This window comes from Meles meles, chromosome 13 (genome assembly GCF_922984935.1).
Source record: "Meles meles chromosome 13, mMelMel3.1 paternal haplotype, whole genome shotgun sequence".
Lineage (NCBI taxonomy): Eukaryota > Metazoa > Chordata > Mammalia > Carnivora > Mustelidae > Meles > Meles meles.
Genome location: NC_060078.1, coordinates 148137 through 169932, shown reverse-complemented (window position 1 = coordinate 169932; position 21796 = coordinate 148137). Strand labels below are relative to the sequence as shown.

The 21796-nt window shown below is 72.6% G+C and overlaps 10 non-coding genes across 10 annotated transcripts; all 10 read left to right on the top strand.

The window, feature by feature from the left end:
- The first annotated feature begins 884 nt into the window (after positions 1-884).
- LOC123955787 lies at positions 885-1003 on the top strand. The gene has a single exon (XR_006821356.1). It is a non-coding gene; the product is annotated as a 5S ribosomal RNA (ribosomal RNA).
- Positions 1004-3027: 2024 nt separating this feature from the next.
- On the top strand, positions 3028-3146 carry LOC123955786. The gene has a single exon (XR_006821355.1). It is a non-coding gene; the product is annotated as a 5S ribosomal RNA (ribosomal RNA).
- A 2026-nt stretch (positions 3147-5172) lies between these two features.
- LOC123955785 lies at positions 5173-5291 on the top strand. Its single transcript, XR_006821354.1, has one exon. It is a non-coding gene; the product is annotated as a 5S ribosomal RNA (ribosomal RNA).
- Positions 5292-7317: 2026 nt separating this feature from the next.
- Positions 7318-7436, top strand: LOC123955784. Its single transcript, XR_006821353.1, has one exon. It is a non-coding gene; the product is annotated as a 5S ribosomal RNA (ribosomal RNA).
- A 2026-nt stretch (positions 7437-9462) lies between these two features.
- LOC123955783 lies at positions 9463-9581 on the top strand. Its single transcript, XR_006821352.1, has one exon. It is a non-coding gene; the product is annotated as a 5S ribosomal RNA (ribosomal RNA).
- Positions 9582-11606: 2025 nt separating this feature from the next.
- On the top strand, positions 11607-11725 carry LOC123955782. The gene has a single exon (XR_006821351.1). It is a non-coding gene; the product is annotated as a 5S ribosomal RNA (ribosomal RNA).
- Positions 11726-13750: 2025 nt separating this feature from the next.
- Positions 13751-13869, top strand: LOC123955781. The gene has a single exon (XR_006821350.1). It is a non-coding gene; the product is annotated as a 5S ribosomal RNA (ribosomal RNA).
- Positions 13870-15895: 2026 nt separating this feature from the next.
- Positions 15896-16014, top strand: LOC123955780. The gene has a single exon (XR_006821349.1). It is a non-coding gene; the product is annotated as a 5S ribosomal RNA (ribosomal RNA).
- Positions 16015-18040: 2026 nt separating this feature from the next.
- Positions 18041-18159, top strand: LOC123955778. The gene has a single exon (XR_006821348.1). It is a non-coding gene; the product is annotated as a 5S ribosomal RNA (ribosomal RNA).
- Positions 18160-20184: 2025 nt separating this feature from the next.
- Positions 20185-20303, top strand: LOC123955777. Its single transcript, XR_006821347.1, has one exon. It is a non-coding gene; the product is annotated as a 5S ribosomal RNA (ribosomal RNA).
- Positions 20304-21796: the final 1493 nt, after the last annotated feature.

The window sequence follows — 21796 nt, the reverse complement described above, 5'->3', positions numbered from 1 at the left end:
AAGCCCCGCCCCAGCACCACGACCCTCCCGCCGGGGACAGGTGCCGGGCCACCGCAGCCTCCTGGGCGTGTGGTGTCTTGTCCGGGTTGGTGTGGGTGCCTCTGTGTGTGTGTAGAGTGTGTCAGTGTTGCGTGCACCCGTGTCTCTGTCCGCATCCCGGTCAGGGTCACCGTGTCTGGGGGGGGGGGGGGGAGGGGGGGAGTTGTTGGGGGGATGGAGGGTCTGTCTCTCCGGCTCTGCGTTCTTCCCGTCTGTCCAGAGGTCCCTCCGTCTGAGTCTGTCCCTGTGTTTGCCTGGGTGTCCGTGTATCTGTGTAGGTGAGCCTGCCCCTCGAGTCTCTGGGTCAGAGCCTGGTGGGGGTGGGTGGAGTGGAGAGGGGAAGCCTGGCGGAGGAAGGCGCTCGGGTCGGGGCGGCTTCGTCTGGGCTGGTGTGTGGCGTCGCCCTTGTCCTCGGGCCGGCTGGGAGCGAGGTTGGGTGGAGCGGAGCGGAGCCGAGGGGAGCAGAGCGGAGCGGAGGAGAGCACAGCAGAGAAGAGGACGGAAGGCCAGGTGGCCGGCTGCGCCAGGCCTAGGGCGGCGGGCGGGCGCTGGGGGGCGCTGAGCACTCGGCGCAAGCGCCCCGACGCACCCCCCACGCCACCTGGGAGCCCCGGCGGCGCCGGGGGCTGGGGAGTCCCGGGATGGGAGGGTGCCCGTACGTTGGTGACGCCGGGGTGCCGCCGGCTTCTGGAACCCTGGGCCGCGTGGGGGTGGGGGTCGGGGGTCGGGGGTGGGCTGGGAGGCAGGCTCCAGGCCCCGGGTAGGCGGAGGGGGGTGCCGCGGCGCGCACCGAGGCCAGGAGAGCGCTCAGCAGGCTCTTAGGGCGCCCAGCTGCAGCGGCAGGCGTCTACGGCCATACCACCCTGAACGCGCCCGATCTCGTCTGATCTCGGAAGCTAAGCAGGGTCGGGCCTGGTTAGTACTTGGATGGGAGACCGCCTGGGAATACCGGGTGCTGTAGGCTTTTTTCTTCTTGGGCCTTCTTCTTTTCTTTCCCCCTTCGGCCTCCTTCCCTGGCCCTTGGCCGCCACCGCCGGGCGCCCTGCCCAAGGCGGCTGCCTCCAAACACTCCCTGAACGCCTCAGCCCCTGGCCCCCGGACCCCTGGCCACCGCAGCCCCAGCACCGCGGGCCCCTGGCCCCGAAAGGGCGGCCCGCTGCACGGGCAGGCGGCCACAACGCAGCCTTTCCACCTCCACGCCACAAGGCCCACCCGCGCCTCCGCCGGGACTGCGGGGGCTGCTGGCAGGGCGGGGCAATATTGGAGGGGGCTCAGGGGCCGGACGCAGGGGAAGGGGTGAGGACCGGGGTGAGGACCTCGGCTGTGCACGCGGGGAGGGGCCAGGGGGCCGGGCTGTGGGAGGAGGGAGGAGGAGGAGGAGGGCGGGGGGGCGGGGGGGTGGGGTGGTATGGGGCAGGAAGCCCGAGGGAGGAGCGGGCCTCCTCCCCGGGCTCGGGCTCCTTCGGCGGGCATCAGCTTCCGAGGCCCTGGGTCGCAGCCCTGGGCCCGGGCCCTGGGCCCTGTTTCCCCTGGCCAGGCCCCCGGGCTGCCCCCAGCTCCCAAGCCAACCGGCAGCCGCCCCGCCCCCCTCCCTCCCGGCGCCCCGCCCCGAGACCTGGGCTCCGCCGACCCCAACCGCCACCCCCGCCACCACCACTTCTCTCCTCGGGACCTGGGCTCCACTCCGCCCAGAAGGGCATTCCCTTCCTTCTCACCGACAACCTCCCCTTTGCCCCTGGGGCAGCGCGCCCGGGCTCAGGTGCCCCGGACGCCAGAAGGCCGACCGCCCTGGGCTTCCCGCGGCGCCGTGGGCACCCGGCTCCACGCTCCGTCTCAAGGGCGCAGCGAAGGCCACAGCGAGACTCTCTCGCTCAGCAAGACCGGCGGCGCCCCACACCGGGCCAAGAGAGGTCCCCGGGCACCCTACCCCCCACCCCCCACCCCAAAGGACCAGACCAGAGAAAGAAACCCTCGCAGGCCCCCAGGCCTGACGGGGTGTTGGGCAGGAATGGCAGCGGAACGGGACGCCTGACACCTGGGCTGCAAGTCCTCGGGCTCCCCGGGCTCCTCCGCCAGCTCCAGGGCGCCACCACCTAGGCCAAAGCCCCGCCCCAGCACCACGACCCTCCCGCCGGGGACAGGTGCCGGGCCACCGCAGCCTCCTGGGCGTGTGGTGTCTTGTCCGGGTTGGTGTGGGTGCCTCTGTGTGTGTGTAGAGTGTGTCAGTGCTGCGTGCACCCGTGTCTCTGTCCGCATCCCGGTCAGGGTCACCGTGTCTGGGGGGGGGAGAGGGGGGGAGTTGTTGGGGGGATGGAGGGTCTGTCTCTCCGGCTCTGCGTTCTTCCCGTCTGTCCAGAGGTCCCTCCGTCTGAGTCTGTCCCTGTGTTTGCCTGGGTGTCCGTGTATCTGTGTAGGTGAGCCTGCCCCTCGAGTCTCTGGGTCAGAGCCTGGTGGGGGTGGGTGGAGTGGAGAGGGGAAGCCTGGCGGAGGAAGGCGCTCGGGTCGGGGCGGCTTCGTCTGGGCTGGTGTGTGGCGTCGCCCTTGTCCTCGGGCCGGCTGGGAGCGAGGTTGGGTGGAGCGGAGCGGAGCCGAGGGGAGCAGAGCCGAGCGGAGGAGAGCACAGCAGAGAAGAGGACGGAAGGCCAGGTGGCCGGCTGCGCCAGGCCTAGGGCGGCGGGCGGGCGCTGGGGGGCGCTGAGCACTCGGCGCAAGCGCCCCGACGCACCCCCCACGCCACCTGGGAGCCCCGGCGGCGCCGGGGGCTGGGGAGTCCCGGGATGGGAGGGTGCCCGTACGTTGGTGACGCCGGGGTGCCGCCGGCTTCTGGAACCCTGGGCCGCGTGGGGGTGGGGGTCGGGGGTCGGGGGTCGGGGGTGGGCTGGGAGGCAGGCTCCAGGCCCCGGGTAGGCGGAGGGGGGTGCCGCGGCGCGCACCGAGGCCAGGAAAGCGCTCAGCAGGCTCTTAGGGCGCCCAGCTGCAGCGGCAGGCGTCTACGGCCATACCACCCTGAACGCGCCCGATCTCGTCTGATCTCGGAAGCTAAGCAGGGTCGGGCCTGGTTAGTACTTGGATGGGAGACCGCCTGGGAATACCGGGTGCTGTAGGCTTTTTTCTTCTTGGGCCTTCTTCTTTTCTTTCCCCCTTCGGCCTCCTTCCCTGGCCCTTGGCCGCCACCGCCGGGCGCCCTGCCCAAGGCGGCTGCCTCCAAACACTCCCTGAACGCCTCAGCCCCTGGCCCCCGGACCCCTGGCCACCGCAGCCCCAGCACCGCGGGCCCCTGGCCCCGAAAGGGCGGCCCGCTGCACGGGCAGGCGGCCACAACGCAGCCTTTCCACCTCCACGCCACAAGGCCCACCCGCGCCTCCGCCGGGACTGCGGGGGCTGCTGGCAGGGCGGGGCAATATTGGAGGGGGCTCAGGGGCCGGACGCAGGGGAAGGGGTGAGGACCGGGGTGAGGACCTCGGCTGTGCACGCGGGGAGGGGCCAGGGGGCCGGGCTGTGGGAGGAGGGAGGAGGAGGAGGAGGGCGGGGGGGCGGGGGGGGGGGTGGTATGGGGCAGGAAGCCCGAGGGAGGAGCGGGCCTCCTCCCCGGGCTCGGGCTCCTTCGGCGGGCATCAGCTTCCGAGGCCCTGGGTCCCAGCCCTGGGCCCGGGCCCTGGGCCCTGTTTCCCCTGGCCAGGCCCCCGGGCTGCCCCCAGCTCCCAAGCCAACCGGCAGCCGCCCCGCCCCCCTCCCTCCCGGCGCCCCGCCCCGAGACCTGGGCTCCGCCGACCCCAACCGCCACCCCCGCCACCACCACTTCTCTCCTCGGGACCTGGGCTCCACTCCGCCCAGAAGGGCATTCCCTTCCTTCTCACCGACAACCTCCCCTTTGCCCCTGGGGCAGCGCGCCCGGGCTCAGGTGCCCCGGACGCCAGAAGGCCGACCGCCCTGGGCTTCCCGCGGCGCCGTGGGCACCCGGCTCCACGCTCCGTCTCAAGGGCGCAGCGAAGGCCACAGCGAGACTCTCTCGCTCAGCAAGACCGGCGGCGCCCCACACCGGGCCAAGAGAGGTCCCCGGGCACCCTACCCCCCACCCCCCACCCCAAAGGACCAGACCAGAGAAAGAAACCCTCGCAGGCCCCCAGGCCTGACGGGGTGTTGGGCAGGAATGGCAGCGGAACGGGACGCCTGACACCTGGGCTGCAAGTCCTCGGGCTCCCCGGGCTCCTCCGCCAGCTCCAGGGCGCCACCACCTAGGCCAAAGCCCCGCCCCAGCACCACGACCCTCCCGCCGGGGACAGGTGCCGGGCCACCGCAGCCTCCTGGGCGTGTGGTGTCTTGTCCGGGTTGGTGTGGGTGCCTCTGTGTGTGTGTAGAGTGTGTCAGTGCTGCGTGCACCCGTGTCTCTGTCCGCATCCCGGTCAGGGTCACCGTGTCTGGGGGGGGGGGGGGAGGGGGGGAGTTGTTGGGGGGATGGAGGGTCTGTCTCTCCGGCTCTGCGTTCTTCCCGTCTGTCCAGAGGTCCCTCCGTCTGAGTCTGTCCCTGTGTTTGCCTGGGTGTCCGTGTATCTGTGTAGGTGAGCCTGCCCCTCGAGTCTCTGGGTCAGAGCCTGGTGGGGGTGGGTGGAGTGGAGAGGGGAAGCCTGGCGGAGGAAGGCGCTCGGGTCGGGGCGGCTTCGTCTGGGCTGGTGTGTGGCGTCGCCCTTGTCCTCGGGCCGGCTGGGAGCGAGGTTGGGTGGAGCGGAGCGGAGCCGAGGGGAGCAGAGCCGAGCGGAGGAGAGCACAGCAGAGAAGAGGACGGAAGGCCAGGTGGCCGGCTGCGCCAGGCCTAGGGCGGCGGGCGGGCGCTGGGGGGCGCTGAGCACTCGGCGCAAGCGCCCCGACGCACCCCCCACGCCACCTGGGAGCCCCGGCGGCGCCGGGGGCTGGGGAGTCCCGGGATGGGAGGGTGCCCGTACGTTGGTGACGCCGGGGTGCCGCCGGCTTCTGGAACCCTGGGCCGCGTGGGGGTGGGGGTCGGGGGTCGGGGGTCGGGGGTGGGCTGGGAGGCAGGCTCCAGGCCCCGGGTAGGCGGAGGGGGGTGCCGCGGCGCGCACCGAGGCCAGGAAAGCGCTCAGCAGGCTCTTAGGGCGCCCAGCTGCAGCGGCAGGCGTCTACGGCCATACCACCCTGAACGCGCCCGATCTCGTCTGATCTCGGAAGCTAAGCAGGGTCGGGCCTGGTTAGTACTTGGATGGGAGACCGCCTGGGAATACCGGGTGCTGTAGGCTTTTTTCTTCTTGGGCCTTCTTCTTTTCTTTCCCCCTTCGGCCTCCTTCCCTGGCCCTTGGCCGCCACCGCCGGGCGCCCTGCCCAAGGCGGCTGCCTCCAAACACTCCCTGAACGCCTCAGCCCCTGGCCCCCGGACCCCTGGCCACCGCAGCCCCAGCACCGCGGGCCCCTGGCCCCGAAAGGGCGGCCCGCTGCACGGGCAGGCGGCCACAACGCAGCCTTTCCACCTCCACGCCACAAGGCCCACCCGCGCCTCCGCCGGGACTGCGGGGGCTGCTGGCAGGGCGGGGCAATATTGGAGGGGGCTCAGGGGCCGGACGCAGGGGAAGGGGTGAGGACCGGGGTGAGGACCTCGGCTGTGCACGCGGGGAGGGGCCAGGGGGCCGGGCTGTGGGAGGAGGGAGGAGGAGGAGGAGGGCGGGGGGGCGGGGGGGTGGGGTGGTATGGGGCAGGAAGCCCGAGGGAGGAGCGGGCCTCCTCCCCGGGCTCGGGCTCCTTCGGCGGGCATCAGCTTCCGAGGCCCTGGGTCGCAGCCCTGGGCCCGGGCCCTGGGCCCTGTTTCCCCTGGCCAGGCCCCCGGGCTGCCCCCAGCTCCCAAGCCAACCGGCAGCCGCCCCGCCCCCCTCCCTCCCGGCGCCCCGCCCCGAGACCTGGGCTCCGCCGACCCCAACCGCCACCCCCGCCACCACCACTTCTCTCCTCGGGACCTGGGCTCCACTCCGCCCAGAAGGGCATTCCCTTCCTTCTCACCGACAACCTCCCCTTTGCCCCTGGGGCAGCGCGCCCGGGCTCAGGTGCCCCGGACGCCAGAAGGCCGACCGCCCTGGGCTTCCCGCGGCGCCGTGGGCACCCGGCTCCACGCTCCGTCTCAAGGGCGCAGCGAAGGCCACAGCGAGACTCTCTCGCTCAGCAAGACCGGCGGCGCCCCACACCGGGCCAAGAGAGGTCCCCGGGCACCCTACCCCCCACCCCCCACCCCAAAGGACCAGACCAGAGAAAGAAACCCTCGCAGGCCCCCAGGCCTGACGGGGTGTTGGGCAGGAATGGCAGCGGAACGGGACGCCTGACACCTGGGCTGCAAGTCCTCGGGCTCCCCGGGCTCCTCCGCCAGCTCCAGGGCGCCACCACCTAGGCCAAAGCCCCGCCCCAGCACCACGACCCTCCCGCCGGGGACAGGTGCCGGGCCACCGCAGCCTCCTGGGCGTGTGGTGTCTTGTCCGGGTTGGTGTGGGTGCCTCTGTGTGTGTGTAGAGTGTGTCAGTGCTGCGTGCACCCGTGTCTCTGTCCGCATCCCGGTCAGGGTCACCGTGTCTGGGGGGGGGGGGGAGGGGGGGAGTTGTTGGGGGGATGGAGGGTCTGTCTCTCCGGCTCTGCGTTCTTCCCGTCTGTCCAGAGGTCCCTCCGTCTGAGTCTGTCCCTGTGTTTGCCTGGGTGTCCGTGTATCTGTGTAGGTGAGCCTGCCCCTCGAGTCTCTGGGTCAGAGCCTGGTGGGGGTGGGTGGAGTGGAGAGGGGAAGCCTGGCGGAGGAAGGCGCTCGGGTCGGGGCGGCTTCGTCTGGGCTGGTGTGTGGCGTCGCCCTTGTCCTCGGGCCGGCTGGGAGCGAGGTTGGGTGGAGCGGAGCGGAGCCGAGGGGAGCAGAGCCGAGCGGAGGAGAGCACAGCAGAGAAGAGGACGGAAGGCCAGGTGGCCGGCTGCGCCAGGCCTAGGGCGGCGGGCGGGCGCTGGGGGGCGCTGAGCACTCGGCGCAAGCGCCCCGACGCACCCCCCACGCCACCTGGGAGCCCCGGCGGCGCCGGGGGCTGGGGAGTCCCGGGATGGGAGGGTGCCCGTACGTTGGTGACGCCGGGGTGCCGCCGGCTTCTGGAACCCTGGGCCGCGTGGGGGTGGGGGTCGGGGGTCGGGGGTCGGGGGTGGGCTGGGAGGCAGGCTCCAGGCCCCGGGTAGGCGGAGGGGGGTGCCGCGGCGCGCACCGAGGCCAGGAAAGCGCTCAGCAGGCTCTTAGGGCGCCCAGCTGCAGCGGCAGGCGTCTACGGCCATACCACCCTGAACGCGCCCGATCTCGTCTGATCTCGGAAGCTAAGCAGGGTCGGGCCTGGTTAGTACTTGGATGGGAGACCGCCTGGGAATACCGGGTGCTGTAGGCTTTTTTCTTCTTGGGCCTTCTTCTTTTCTTTCCCCCTTCGGCCTCCTTCCCTGGCCCTTGGCCGCCACCGCCGGGCGCCCTGCCCAAGGCGGCTGCCTCCAAACACTCCCTGAACGCCTCAGCCCCTGGCCCCCGGACCCCTGGCCACCGCAGCCCCAGCACCGCGGGCCCCTGGCCCCGAAAGGGCGGCCCGCTGCACGGGCAGGCGGCCACAACGCAGCCTTTCCACCTCCACGCCACAAGGCCCACCCGCGCCTCCGCCGGGACTGCGGGGGCTGCTGGCAGGGCGGGGCAATATTGGAGGGGGCTCAGGGGCCGGACGCAGGGGAAGGGGTGAGGACCGGGGTGAGGACCTCGGCTGTGCACGCGGGGAGGGGCCAGGGGGCCGGGCTGTGGGAGGAGGGAGGAGGAGGAGGAGGGCGGGGGGGCGGGGGGGGGGGGTGGTATGGGGCAGGAAGCCCGAGGGAGGAGCGGGCCTCCTCCCCGGGCTCGGGCTCCTTCGGCGGGCATCAGCTTCCGAGGCCCTGGGTCCCAGCCCTGGGCCCGGGCCCTGGGCCCTGTTTCCCCTGGCCAGGCCCCCGGGCTGCCCCCAGCTCCCAAGCCAACCGGCAGCCGCCCCGCCCCCCTCCCTCCCGGCGCCCCGCCCCGAGACCTGGGCTCCGCCGACCCCAACCGCCACCCCCGCCACCACCACTTCTCTCCTCGGGACCTGGGCTCCACTCCGCCCAGAAGGGCATTCCCTTCCTTCTCACCGACAACCTCCCCTTTGCCCCTGGGGCAGCGCGCCCGGGCTCAGGTGCCCCGGACGCCAGAAGGCCGACCGCCCTGGGCTTCCCGCGGCGCCGTGGGCACCCGGCTCCACGCTCCGTCTCAAGGGCGCAGCGAAGGCCACAGCGAGACTCTCTCGCTCAGCAAGACCGGCGGCGCCCCACACCGGGCCAAGAGAGGTCCCCGGGCACCCTACCCCCCACCCCCCACCCCAAAGGACCAGACCAGAGAAAGAAACCCTCGCAGGCCCCCAGGCCTGACGGGGTGTTGGGCAGGAATGGCAGCGGAACGGGACGCCTGACACCTGGGCTGCAAGTCCTCGGGCTCCCCGGGCTCCTCCGCCAGCTCCAGGGCGCCACCACCTAGGCCAAAGCCCCGCCCCAGCACCACGACCCTCCCGCCGGGGACAGGTGCCGGGCCACCGCAGCCTCCTGGGCGTGTGGTGTCTTGTCCGGGTTGGTGTGGGTGCCTCTGTGTGTGTGTAGAGTGTGTCAGTGCTGCGTGCACCCGTGTCTCTGTCCGCATCCCGGTCAGGGTCACCGTGTCTGGGGGGGGGGGGGAGGGGGGGAGTTGTTGGGGGGATGGAGGGTCTGTCTCTCCGGCTCTGCGTTCTTCCCGTCTGTCCAGAGGTCCCTCCGTCTGAGTCTGTCCCTGTGTTTGCCTGGGTGTCCGTGTATCTGTGTAGGTGAGCCTGCCCCTCGAGTCTCTGGGTCAGAGCCTGGTGGGGGTGGGTGGAGTGGAGAGGGGAAGCCTGGCGGAGGAAGGCGCTCGGGTCGGGGCGGCTTCGTCTGGGCTGGTGTGTGGCGTCGCCCTTGTCCTCGGGCCGGCTGGGAGCGAGGTTGGGTGGAGCGGAGCGGAGCCGAGGGGAGCAGAGCCGAGCGGAGGAGAGCACAGCAGAGAAGAGGACGGAAGGCCAGGTGGCCGGCTGCGCCAGGCCTAGGGCGGCGGGCGGGCGCTGGGGGGCGCTGAGCACTCGGCGCAAGCGCCCCGACGCACCCCCCACGCCACCTGGGAGCCCCGGCGGCGCCGGGGGCTGGGGAGTCCCGGGATGGGAGGGTGCCCGTACGTTGGTGACGCCGGGGTGCCGCCGGCTTCTGGAACCCTGGGCCGCGTGGGGGTGGGGGTCGGGGGTCGGGGGTCGGGGGTGGGCTGGGAGGCAGGCTCCAGGCCCCGGGTAGGCGGAGGGGGGTGCCGCGGCGCGCACCGAGGCCAGGAAAGCGCTCAGCAGGCTCTTAGGGCGCCCAGCTGCAGCGGCAGGCGTCTACGGCCATACCACCCTGAACGCGCCCGATCTCGTCTGATCTCGGAAGCTAAGCAGGGTCGGGCCTGGTTAGTACTTGGATGGGAGACCGCCTGGGAATACCGGGTGCTGTAGGCTTTTTTCTTCTTGGGCCTTCTTCTTTTCTTTCCCCCTTCGGCCTCCTTCCCTGGCCCTTGGCCGCCACCGCCGGGCGCCCTGCCCAAGGCGGCTGCCTCCAAACACTCCCTGAACGCCTCAGCCCCTGGCCCCCGGACCCCTGGCCACCGCAGCCCCAGCACCGCGGGCCCCTGGCCCCGAAAGGGCGGCCCGCTGCACGGGCAGGCGGCCACAACGCAGCCTTTCCACCTCCACGCCACAAGGCCCACCCGCGCCTCCGCCGGGACTGCGGGGGCTGCTGGCAGGGCGGGGCAATATTGGAGGGGGCTCAGGGGCCGGACGCAGGGGAAGGGGTGAGGACCGGGGTGAGGACCTCGGCTGTGCACGCGGGGAGGGGCCAGGGGGCCGGGCTGTGGGAGGAGGGAGGAGGAGGAGGAGGGCGGGGGGGCGGGGGGGGGGGTGGTATGGGGCAGGAAGCCCGAGGGAGGAGCGGGCCTCCTCCCCGGGCTCGGGCTCCTTCGGCGGGCATCAGCTTCCGAGGCCCTGGGTCCCAGCCCTGGGCCCGGGCCCTGGGCCCTGTTTCCCCTGGCCAGGCCCCCGGGCTGCCCCCAGCTCCCAAGCCAACCGGCAGCCGCCCCGCCCCCCTCCCTCCCGGCGCCCCGCCCCGAGACCTGGGCTCCGCCGACCCCAACCGCCACCCCCGCCACCACCACTTCTCTCCTCGGGACCTGGGCTCCACTCCGCCCAGAAGGGCATTCCCTTCCTTCTCACCGACAACCTCCCCTTTGCCCCTGGGGCAGCGCGCCCGGGCTCAGGTGCCCCGGACGCCAGAAGGCCGACCGCCCTGGGCTTCCCGCGGCGCCGTGGGCACCCGGCTCCACGCTCCGTCTCAAGGGCGCAGCGAAGGCCACAGCGAGACTCTCTCGCTCAGCAAGACCGGCGGCGCCCCACACCGGGCCAAGAGAGGTCCCCGGGCACCCTACCCCCCACCCCCCACCCCAAAGGACCAGACCAGAGAAAGAAACCCTCGCAGGCCCCCAGGCCTGACGGGGTGTTGGGCAGGAATGGCAGCGGAACGGGACGCCTGACACCTGGGCTGCAAGTCCTCGGGCTCCCCGGGCTCCTCCGCCAGCTCCAGGGCGCCACCACCTAGGCCAAAGCCCCGCCCCAGCACCACGACCCTCCCGCCGGGGACAGGTGCCGGGCCACCGCAGCCTCCTGGGCGTGTGGTGTCTTGTCCGGGTTGGTGTGGGTGCCTCTGTGTGTGTGTAGAGTGTGTCAGTGCTGCGTGCACCCGTGTCTCTGTCCGCATCCCGGTCAGGGTCACCGTGTCTGGGGGGGGGGGGGAGGGGGGGAGTTGTTGGGGGGATGGAGGGTCTGTCTCTCCGGCTCTGCGTTCTTCCCGTCTGTCCAGAGGTCCCTCCGTCTGAGTCTGTCCCTGTGTTTGCCTGGGTGTCCGTGTATCTGTGTAGGTGAGCCTGCCCCTCGAGTCTCTGGGTCAGAGCCTGGTGGGGGTGGGTGGAGTGGAGAGGGGAAGCCTGGCGGAGGAAGGCGCTCGGGTCGGGGCGGCTTCGTCTGGGCTGGTGTGTGGCGTCGCCCTTGTCCTCGGGCCGGCTGGGAGCGAGGTTGGGTGGAGCGGAGCGGAGCCGAGGGGAGCAGAGCCGAGCGGAGGAGAGCACAGCAGAGAAGAGGACGGAAGGCCAGGTGGCCGGCTGCGCCAGGCCTAGGGCGGCGGGCGGGCGCTGGGGGGCGCTGAGCACTCGGCGCAAGCGCCCCGACGCACCCCCCACGCCACCTGGGAGCCCCGGCGGCGCCGGGGGCTGGGGAGTCCCGGGATGGGAGGGTGCCCGTACGTTGGTGACGCCGGGGTGCCGCCGGCTTCTGGAACCCTGGGCCGCGTGGGGGTGGGGGTCGGGGGTCGGGGGTCGGGGGTGGGCTGGGAGGCAGGCTCCAGGCCCCGGGTAGGCGGAGGGGGGTGCCGCGGCGCGCACCGAGGCCAGGAAAGCGCTCAGCAGGCTCTTAGGGCGCCCAGCTGCAGCGGCAGGCGTCTACGGCCATACCACCCTGAACGCGCCCGATCTCGTCTGATCTCGGAAGCTAAGCAGGGTCGGGCCTGGTTAGTACTTGGATGGGAGACCGCCTGGGAATACCGGGTGCTGTAGGCTTTTTTCTTCTTGGGCCTTCTTCTTTTCTTTCCCCCTTCGGCCTCCTTCCCTGGCCCTTGGCCGCCACCGCCGGGCGCCCTGCCCAAGGCGGCTGCCTCCAAACACTCCCTGAACGCCTCAGCCCCTGGCCCCCGGACCCCTGGCCACCGCAGCCCCAGCACCGCGGGCCCCTGGCCCCGAAAGGGCGGCCCGCTGCACGGGCAGGCGGCCACAACGCAGCCTTTCCACCTCCACGCCACAAGGCCCACCCGCGCCTCCGCCGGGACTGCGGGGGCTGCTGGCAGGGCGGGGCAATATTGGAGGGGGCTCAGGGGCCGGACGCAGGGGAAGGGGTGAGGACCGGGGTGAGGACCTCGGCTGTGCACGCGGGGAGGGGCCAGGGGGCCGGGCTGTGGGAGGAGGGAGGAGGAGGAGGAGGGCGGGGGGGCGGGGGGGTGGGGTGGTATGGGGCAGGAAGCCCGAGGGAGGAGCGGGCCTCCTCCCCGGGCTCGGGCTCCTTCGGCGGGCATCAGCTTCCGAGGCCCTGGGTCGCAGCCCTGGGCCCGGGCCCTGGGCCCTGTTTCCCCTGGCCAGGCCCCCGGGCTGCCCCCAGCTCCCAAGCCAACCGGCAGCCGCCCCGCCCCCCTCCCTCCCGGCGCCCCGCCCCGAGACCTGGGCTCCGCCGACCCCAACCGCCACCCCCGCCACCACCACTTCTCTCCTCGGGACCTGGGCTCCACTCCGCCCAGAAGGGCATTCCCTTCCTTCTCACCGACAACCTCCCCTTTGCCCCTGGGGCAGCGCGCCCGGGCTCAGGTGCCCCGGACGCCAGAAGGCCGACCGCCCTGGGCTTCCCGCGGCGCCGTGGGCACCCGGCTCCACGCTCCGTCTCAAGGGCGCAGCGAAGGCCACAGCGAGACTCTCTCGCTCAGCAAGACCGGCGGCGCCCCACACCGGGCCAAGAGAGGTCCCCGGGCACCCTACCCCCCACCCCCCACCCCAAAGGACCAGACCAGAGAAAGAAACCCTCGCAGGCCCCCAGGCCTGACGGGGTGTTGGGCAGGAATGGCAGCGGAACGGGACGCCTGACACCTGGGCTGCAAGTCCTCGGGCTCCCCGGGCTCCTCCGCCAGCTCCAGGGCGCCACCACCTAGGCCAAAGCCCCGCCCCAGCACCACGACCCTCCCGCCGGGGACAGGTGCCGGGCCACCGCAGCCTCCTGGGCGTGTGGTGTCTTGTCCGGGTTGGTGTGGGTGCCTCTGTGTGTGTGTAGAGTGTGTCAGTGCTGCGTGCACCCGTGTCTCTGTCCGCATCCCGGTCAGGGTCACCGTGTCTGGGGGGGGGGGGAGGGGGGGAGTTGTTGGGGGGATGGAGGGTCTGTCTCTCCGGCTCTGCGTTCTTCCCGTCTGTCCAGAGGTCCCTCCGTCTGAGTCTGTCCCTGTGTTTGCCTGGGTGTCCGTGTATCTGTGTAGGTGAGCCTGCCCCTCGAGTCTCTGGGTCAGAGCCTGGTGGGGGTGGGTGGAGTGGAGAGGGGAAGCCTGGCGGAGGAAGGCGCTCGGGTCGGGGCGGCTTCGTCTGGGCTGGTGTGTGGCGTCGCCCTTGTCCTCGGGCCGGCTGGGAGCGAGGTTGGGTGGAGCGGAGCGGAGCCGAGGGGAGCAGAGCCGAGCGGAGGAGAGCACAGCAGAGAAGAGGACGGAAGGCCAGGTGGCCGGCTGCGCCAGGCCTAGGGCGGCGGGCGGGCGCTGGGGGGCGCTGAGCACTCGGCGCAAGCGCCCCGACGCACCCCCCACGCCACCTGGGAGCCCCGGCGGCGCCGGGGGCTGGGGAGTCCCGGGATGGGAGGGTGCCCGTACGTTGGTGACGCCGGGGTGCCGCCGGCTTCTGGAACCCTGGGCCGCGTGGGGGTGGGGGTCGGGGGTCGGGGGTCGGGGGTGGGCTGGGAGGCAGGCTCCAGGCCCCGGGTAGGCGGAGGGGGGTGCCGCGGCGCGCACCGAGGCCAGGAAAGCGCTCAGCAGGCTCTTAGGGCGCCCAGCTGCAGCGGCAGGCGTCTACGGCCATACCACCCTGAACGCGCCCGATCTCGTCTGATCTCGGAAGCTAAGCAGGGTCGGGCCTGGTTAGTACTTGGATGGGAGACCGCCTGGGAATACCGGGTGCTGTAGGCTTTTTTCTTCTTGGGCCTTCTTCTTTTCTTTCCCCCTTCGGCCTCCTTCCCTGGCCCTTGGCCGCCACCGCCGGGCGCCCTGCCCAAGGCGGCTGCCTCCAAACACTCCCTGAACGCCTCAGCCCCTGGCCCCCGGACCCCTGGCCACCGCAGCCCCAGCACCGCGGGCCCCTGGCCCCGAAAGGGCGGCCCGCTGCACGGGCAGGCGGCCACAACGCAGCCTTTCCACCTCCACGCCACAAGGCCCACCCGCGCCTCCGCCGGGACTGCGGGGGCTGCTGGCAGGGCGGGGCAATATTGGAGGGGGCTCAGGGGCCGGACGCAGGGGAAGGGGTGAGGACCGGGGTGAGGACCTCGGCTGTGCACGCGGGGAGGGGCCAGGGGGCCGGGCTGTGGGAGGAGGGAGGAGGAGGAGGAGGGCGGGGGGGCGGGGGGGGGGGGTGGTATGGGGCAGGAAGCCCGAGGGAGGAGCGGGCCTCCTCCCCGGGCTCGGGCTCCTTCGGCGGGCATCAGCTTCCGAGGCCCTGGGTCCCAGCCCTGGGCCCGGGCCCTGGGCCCTGTTTCCCCTGGCCAGGCCCCCGGGCTGCCCCCAGCTCCCAAGCCAACCGGCAGCCGCCCCGCCCCCCTCCCTCCCGGCGCCCCGCCCCGAGACCTGGGCTCCGCCGACCCCAACCGCCACCCCCGCCACCACCACTTCTCTCCTCGGGACCTGGGCTCCACTCCGCCCAGAAGGGCATTCCCTTCCTTCTCACCGACAACCTCCCCTTTGCCCCTGGGGCAGCGCGCCCGGGCTCAGGTGCCCCGGACGCCAGAAGGCCGACCGCCCTGGGCTTCCCGCGGCGCCGTGGGCACCCGGCTCCACGCTCCGTCTCAAGGGCGCAGCGAAGGCCACAGCGAGACTCTCTCGCTCAGCAAGACCGGCGGCGCCCCACACCGGGCCAAGAGAGGTCCCCGGGCACCCTACCCCCCACCCCCCACCCCAAAGGACCAGACCAGAGAAAGAAACCCTCGCAGGCCCCCAGGCCTGACGGGGTGTTGGGCAGGAATGGCAGCGGAACGGGACGCCTGACACCTGGGCTGCAAGTCCTCGGGCTCCCCGGGCTCCTCCGCCAGCTCCAGGGCGCCACCACCTAGGCCAAAGCCCCGCCCCAGCACCACGACCCTCCCGCCGGGGACAGGTGCCGGGCCACCGCAGCCTCCTGGGCGTGTGGTGTCTTGTCCGGGTTGGTGTGGGTGCCTCTGTGTGTGTGTAGAGTGTGTCAGTGCTGCGTGCACCCGTGTCTCTGTCCGCATCCCGGTCAGGGTCACCGTGTCTGGGGGGGGGGGGGAGGGGGGGAGTTGTTGGGGGGATGGAGGGTCTGTCTCTCCGGCTCTGCGTTCTTCCCGTCTGTCCAGAGGTCCCTCCGTCTGAGTCTGTCCCTGTGTTTGCCTGGGTGTCCGTGTATCTGTGTAGGTGAGCCTGCCCCTCGAGTCTCTGGGTCAGAGCCTGGTGGGGGTGGGTGGAGTGGAGAGGGGAAGCCTGGCGGAGGAAGGCGCTCGGGTCGGGGCGGCTTCGTCTGGGCTGGTGTGTGGCGTCGCCCTTGTCCTCGGGCCGGCTGGGAGCGAGGTTGGGTGGAGCGGAGCGGAGCCGAGGGGAGCAGAGCCGAGCGGAGGAGAGCACAGCAGAGAAGAGGACGGAAGGCCAGGTGGCCGGCTGCGCCAGGCCTAGGGCGGCGGGCGGGCGCTGGGGGGCGCTGAGCACTCGGCGCAAGCGCCCCGACGCACCCCCCACGCCACCTGGGAGCCCCGGCGGCGCCGGGGGCTGGGGAGTCCCGGGATGGGAGGGTGCCCGTACGTTGGTGACGCCGGGGTGCCGCCGGCTTCTGGAACCCTGGGCCGCGTGGGGGTGGGGGTCGGGGGTCGGGGGTCGGGGGTGGGCTGGGAGGCAGGCTCCAGGCCCCGGGTAGGCGGAGGGGGGTGCCGCGGCGCGCACCGAGGCCAGGAAAGCGCTCAGCAGGCTCTTAGGGCGCCCAGCTGCAGCGGCAGGCGTCTACGGCCATACCACCCTGAACGCGCCCGATCTCGTCTGATCTCGGAAGCTAAGCAGGGTCGGGCCTGGTTAGTACTTGGATGGGAGACCGCCTGGGAATACCGGGTGCTGTAGGCTTTTTTCTTCTTGGGCCTTCTTCTTTTCTTTCCCCCTTCGGCCTCCTTCCCTGGCCCTTGGCCGCCACCGCCGGGCGCCCTGCCCAAGGCGGCTGCCTCCAAACACTCCCTGAACGCCTCAGCCCCTGGCCCCCGGACCCCTGGCCACCGCAGCCCCAGCACCGCGGGCCCCTGGCCCCGAAAGGGCGGCCCGCTGCACGGGCAGGCGGCCACAACGCAGCCTTTCCACCTCCACGCCACAAGGCCCACCCGCGCCTCCGCCGGGACTGCGGGGGCTGCTGGCAGGGCGGGGCAATATTGGAGGGGGCTCAGGGGCCGGACGCAGGGGAAGGGGTGAGGACCGGGGTGAGGACCTCGGCTGTGCACGCGGGGAGGGGCCAGGGGGCCGGGCTGTGGGAGGAGGGAGGAGGAGGAGGAGGGCGGGGGGGCGGGGGGGGGGGTGGTATGGGGCAGGAAGCCCGAGGGAGGAGCGGGCCTCCTCCCCGGGCTCGGGCTCCTTCGGCGGGCATCAGCTTCCGAGGCCCTGGGTCCCAGCCCTGGGCCCGGGCCCTGGGCCCTGTTTCCCCTGGCCAGGCCCCCGGGCTGCCCCCAGCTCCCAAGCCAACCGGCAGCCGCCCCGCCCCCCTCCCTCCCGGCGCCCCGCCCCGAGACCTGGGCTCCGCCGACCCCAACCGCCACCCCCGCCACCACCACTTCTCTCCTCGGGACCTGGGCTCCACTCCGCCCAGAAGGGCATTCCCTTCCTTCTCACCGACAACCTCCCCTTTGCCCCTGGGGCAGCGCGCCCGGGCTCAGGTGCCCCGGACGCCAGAAGGCCGACCGCCCTGGGCTTCCCGCGGCGCCGTGGGCACCCGGCTCCACGCTCCGTCTCAAGGGCGCAGCGAAGGCCACAGCGAGACTCTCTCGCTCAGCAAGACCGGCGGCGCCCCACACCGGGCCAAGAGAGGTCCCCGGGCACCCTACCCCCCACCCCCCACCCCAAAGGACCAGACCAGAGAAAGAAACCCTCGCAGGCCCCCAGGCCTGACGGGGTGTTGGGCAGGAATGGCAGCGGAACGGGACGCCTGACACCTGGGCTGCAAGTCCTCGGGCTCCCCGGGCTCCTCCGCCAGCTCCAGGGCGCCACCACCTAGGCCAAAGCCCCGCCCCAGCACCACGACCCTCCCGCCGGGGACAGGTGCCGGGCCACCGCAGCCTCCTGGGCGTGTGGTGTCTTGTCCGGGTTGGTGTGGGTGCCTCTGTGTGTGTGTAGAGTGTGTCAGTGCTGCGTGCACCCGTGTCTCTGTCCGCATCCCGGTCAGGGTCACCGTGTCTGGGGGGGGGGGGGGAGGGGGGGAGTTGTTGGGGGGATGGAGGGTCTGTCTCTCCGGCTCTGCGTTCTTCCCGTCTGTCCAGAGGTCCCTCCGTCTGAGTCTGTCCCTGTGTTTGCCTGGGTGTCCGTGTATCTGTGTAGGTGAGCCTGCCCCTCGAGTCTCTGGGTCAGAGCCTGGTGGGGGTGGGTGGAGTGGAGAGGGGAAGCCTGGCGGAGGAAGGCGCTCGGGTCGGGGCGGCTTCGTCTGGGCTGGTGTGTGGCGTCGCCCTTGTCCTCGGGCCGGCTGGGAGCGAGGTTGGGTGGAGCGGAGCGGAGCCGAGGGGAGCAGAGCCGAGCGGAGGAGAGCACAGCAGAGAAGAGGACGGAAGGCCAGGTGGCCGGCTGCGCCAGGCCTAGGGCGGCGGGCGGGCGCTGGGGGGCGCTGAGCACTCGGCGCAAGCGCCCCGACGCACCCCCCACGCCACCTGGGAGCCCCGGCGGCGCCGGGGGCTGGGGAGTCCCGGGATGGGAGGGTGCCCGTACGTTGGTGACGCCGGGGTGCCGCCGGCTTCTGGAACCCTGGGCCGCGTGGGGGTGGGGGTCGGGGGTCGGGGGTCGGGGGTGGGCTGGGAGGCAGGCTCCAGGCCCCGGGTAGGCGGAGGGGGGTGCCGCGGCGCGCACCGAGGCCAGGAAAGCGCTCAGCAGGCTCTTAGGGCGCCCAGCTGCAGCGGCAGGCGTCTACGGCCATACCACCCTGAACGCGCCCGATCTCGTCTGATCTCGGAAGCTAAGCAGGGTCGGGCCTGGTTAGTACTTGGATGGGAGACCGCCTGGGAATACCGGGTGCTGTAGGCTTTTTTCTTCTTGGGCCTTCTTCTTTTCTTTCCCCCTTCGGCCTCCTTCCCTGGCCCTTGGCCGCCACCGCCGGGCGCCCTGCCCAAGGCGGCTGCCTCCAAACACTCCCTGAACGCCTCAGCCCCTGGCCCCCGGACCCCTGGCCACCGCAGCCCCAGCACCGCGGGCCCCTGGCCCCGAAAGGGCGGCCCGCTGCACGGGCAGGCGGCCACAACGCAGCCTTTCCACCTCCACGCCACAAGGCCCACCCGCGCCTCCGCCGGGACTGCGGGGGCTGCTGGCAGGGCGGGGCAATATTGGAGGGGGCTCAGGGGCCGGACGCAGGGGAAGGGGTGAGGACCGGGGTGAGGACCTCGGCTGTGCACGCGGGGAGGGGCCAGGGGGCCGGGCTGTGGGAGGAGGGAGGAGGAGGAGGAGGGCGGGGGGGCGGGGGGGTGGGGTGGTATGGGGCAGGAAGCCCGAGGGAGGAGCGGGCCTCCTCCCCGGGCTCGGGCTCCTTCGGCGGGCATCAGCTTCCGAGGCCCTGGGTCGCAGCCCTGGGCCCGGGCCCTGGGCCCTGTTTCCCCTGGCCAGGCCCCCGGGCTGCCCCCAGCTCCCAAGCCAACCGGCAGCCGCCCCGCCCCCCTCCCTCCCGGCGCCCCGCCCCGAGACCTGGGCTCCGCCGACCCCAACCGCCACCCCCGCCACCACCACTTCTCTCCTCGGGACCTGGGCTCCACTCCGCCCAGAAGGGCATTCCCTTCCTTCTCACCGACAACCTCCCCTTTGCCCCTGGGGCAGCGCGCCCGGGCTCAGGTGCCCCGGACGCCAGAAGGCCGACCGCCCTGGGCTTCCCGCGGCGCCGTGGGCACCCGGCTCCACGCTCCGTCTCAAGGGCGCAGCGAAGGCCACAGCGAGACTCTCTCGCTCAGCAAGACCGGCGGCGCCCCACACCGGGCCAAGAGAGGTCCCCGGGCACCCTACCCCCCACCCCCCACCCCAAAGGACCAGACCAGAGAAAGAAACCCTCGCAGGCCCCCAGGCCTGACGGGGTGTTGGGCAGGAATGGCAGCGGAACGGGACGCCTGACACCTGGGCTGCAAGTCCTCGGGCTCCCCGGGCTCCTCCGCCAGCTCCAGGGCGCCACCACCTAGGCCAAAGCCCCGCCCCAGCACCACGACCCTCCCGCCGGGGACAGGTGCCGGGCCACCGCAGCCTCCTGGGCGTGTGGTGTCTTGTCCGGGTTGGTGTGGGTGCCTCTGTGTGTGTGTAGAGTGTGTCAGTGCTGCGTGCACCCGTGTCTCTGTCCGCATCCCGGTCAGGGTCACCGTGTCTGGGGGGGGGGGGAGGGGGGGAGTTGTTGGGGGGATGGAGGGTCTGTCTCTCCGGCTCTGCGTTCTTCCCGTCTGTCCAGAGGTCCCTCCGTCTGAGTCTGTCCCTGTGTTTGCCTGGGTGTCCGTGTATCTGTGTAGGTGAGCCTGCCCCTCGAGTCTCTGGGTCAGAGCCTGGTGGGGGTGGGTGGAGTGGAGAGGGGAAGCCTGGCGGAGGAAGGCGCTCGGGTCGGGGCGGCTTCGTCTGGGCTGGTGTGTGGCGTCGCCCTTGTCCTCGGGCCGGCTGGGAGCGAGGTTGGGTGGAGCGGAGCGGAGCCGAGGGGAGCAGAGCCGAGCGGAGGAGAGCACAGCAGAGAAGAGGACGGAAGGCCAGGTGGCCGGCTGCGCCAGGCCTAGGGCGGCGGGCGGGCGCTGGGGGGCGCTGAGCACTCGGCGCAAGCGCCCCGACGCACCCCCCACGCCACCTGGGAGCCCCGGCGGCGCCGGGGGCTGGGGAGTCCCGGGATGGGAGGGTGCCCGTACGTTGGTGACGCCGGGGTGCCGCCGGCTTCTGGAACCCTGGGCCGCGTGGGGGTGGGGGTCGGGGGTCGGGGGTCGGGGGTGGGCTGGGAGGCAGGCTCCAGGCCCCGGGTAGGCGGAGGGGGGTGCCGCGGCGCGCACCGAGGCCAGGAAAGCGCTCAGCAGGCTCTTAGGGCGCCCAGCTGCAGCGGCAGGCGTCTACGGCCATACCACCCTGAACGCGCCCGATCTCGTCTGATCTCGGAAGCTAAGCAGGGTCGGGCCTGGTTAGTACTTGGATGGGAGACCGCCTGGGAATACCGGGTGCTGTAGGCTTTTTTCTTCTTGGGCCTTCTTCTTTTCTTTCCCCCTTCGGCCTCCTTCCCTGGCCCTTGGCCGCCACCGCCGGGCGCCCTGCCCAAGGCGGCTGCCTCCAAACACTCCCTGAACGCCTCAGCCCCTGGCCCCCGGACCCCTGGCCACCGCAGCCCCAGCACCGCGGGCCCCTGGCCCCGAAAGGGCGGCCCGCTGCACGGGCAGGCGGCCACAACGCAGCCTTTCCACCTCCACGCCACAAGGCCCACCCGCGCCTCCGCCGGGACTGCGGGGGCTGCTGGCAGGGCGGGGCAATATTGGAGGGGGCTCAGGGGCCGGACGCAGGGGAAGGGGTGAGGACCGGGGTGAGGACCTCGGCTGTGCACGCGGGGAGGGGCCAGGGGGCCGGGCTGTGGGAGGAGGGAGGAGGAGGAGGAGGGCGGGGGGGCGGGGGGGGGGGGTGGTATGGGGCAGGAAGCCCGAGGGAGGAGCGGGCCTCCTCCCCGGGCTCGGGCTCCTTCGGCGGGCATCAGCTTCCGAGGCCCTGGGTCCCAGCCCTGGGCCCGGGCCCTGGGCCCTGTTTCCCCTGGCCAGGCCCCCGGGCTGCCCCCAGCTCCCAAGCCAACCGGCAGCCGCCCCGCCCCCCTCCCTCCCGGCGCCCCGCCCCGAGACCTGGGCTCCGCCGACCCCAACCGCCACCCCCGCCACCACCACTTCTCTCCTCGGGACCTGGGCTCCACTCCGCCCAGAAGGGCATTCCCTTCCTTCTCACCGACAACCTCCCCTTTGCCCCTGGGGCAGCGCGCCCGGGCTCAGGTGCCCCGGACGCCAGAAGGCCGACCGCCCTGGGCTTCCCGCGGCGCCGTGGGCACCCGGCTCCACGCTCCGTCTCAAGGGCGCAGCGAAGGCCACAGCGAGACTCTCTCGCTCAGCAAGACCGGCGGCGCCCCACACCGGGCCAAGAGAGGTCCCCGGGCACCCTACCCCCCACCCCCCACCCCAAAGGACCAGACCAGAGAAAGAAACCCTCGCAGGCCCCCAGGCCTGACGGGGTGTTGGGCAGGAATGGCAGCGGAACGGGACGCCTGACACCTGGGCTGCAAGTCCTCGGGCTCCCCGGGCTCCTCCGCCAGCTCCAGGGCGCCACCACCTAGGCCAAAGCCCCGCCCCAGCACCACGACCCTCCCGCCGGGGACAGGTGCCGGGCCACCGCAGCCTCCTGGGCGTGTGGTGTCTTGTCCGGGTTGGTGTGGGTGCCTCTGTGTGTGTGTAGAGTGTGTCAGTGCTGCGTGCACCCGTGTCTCTGTCCGCATCCCGGTCAGGGTCACCGTGTCTGGGGGGGGGGGGGGAGGGGGGGAGTTGTTGGGGGGATGGAGGGTCTGTCTCTCCGGCTCTGCGTTCTTCCCGTCTGTCCAGAGGTCCCTCCGTCTGAGTCTGTCCCTGTGTTTGCCTGGGTGTCCGTGTATCTGTGTAGGTGAGCCTGCCCCTCGAGTCTCTGGGTCAGAGCCTGGTGG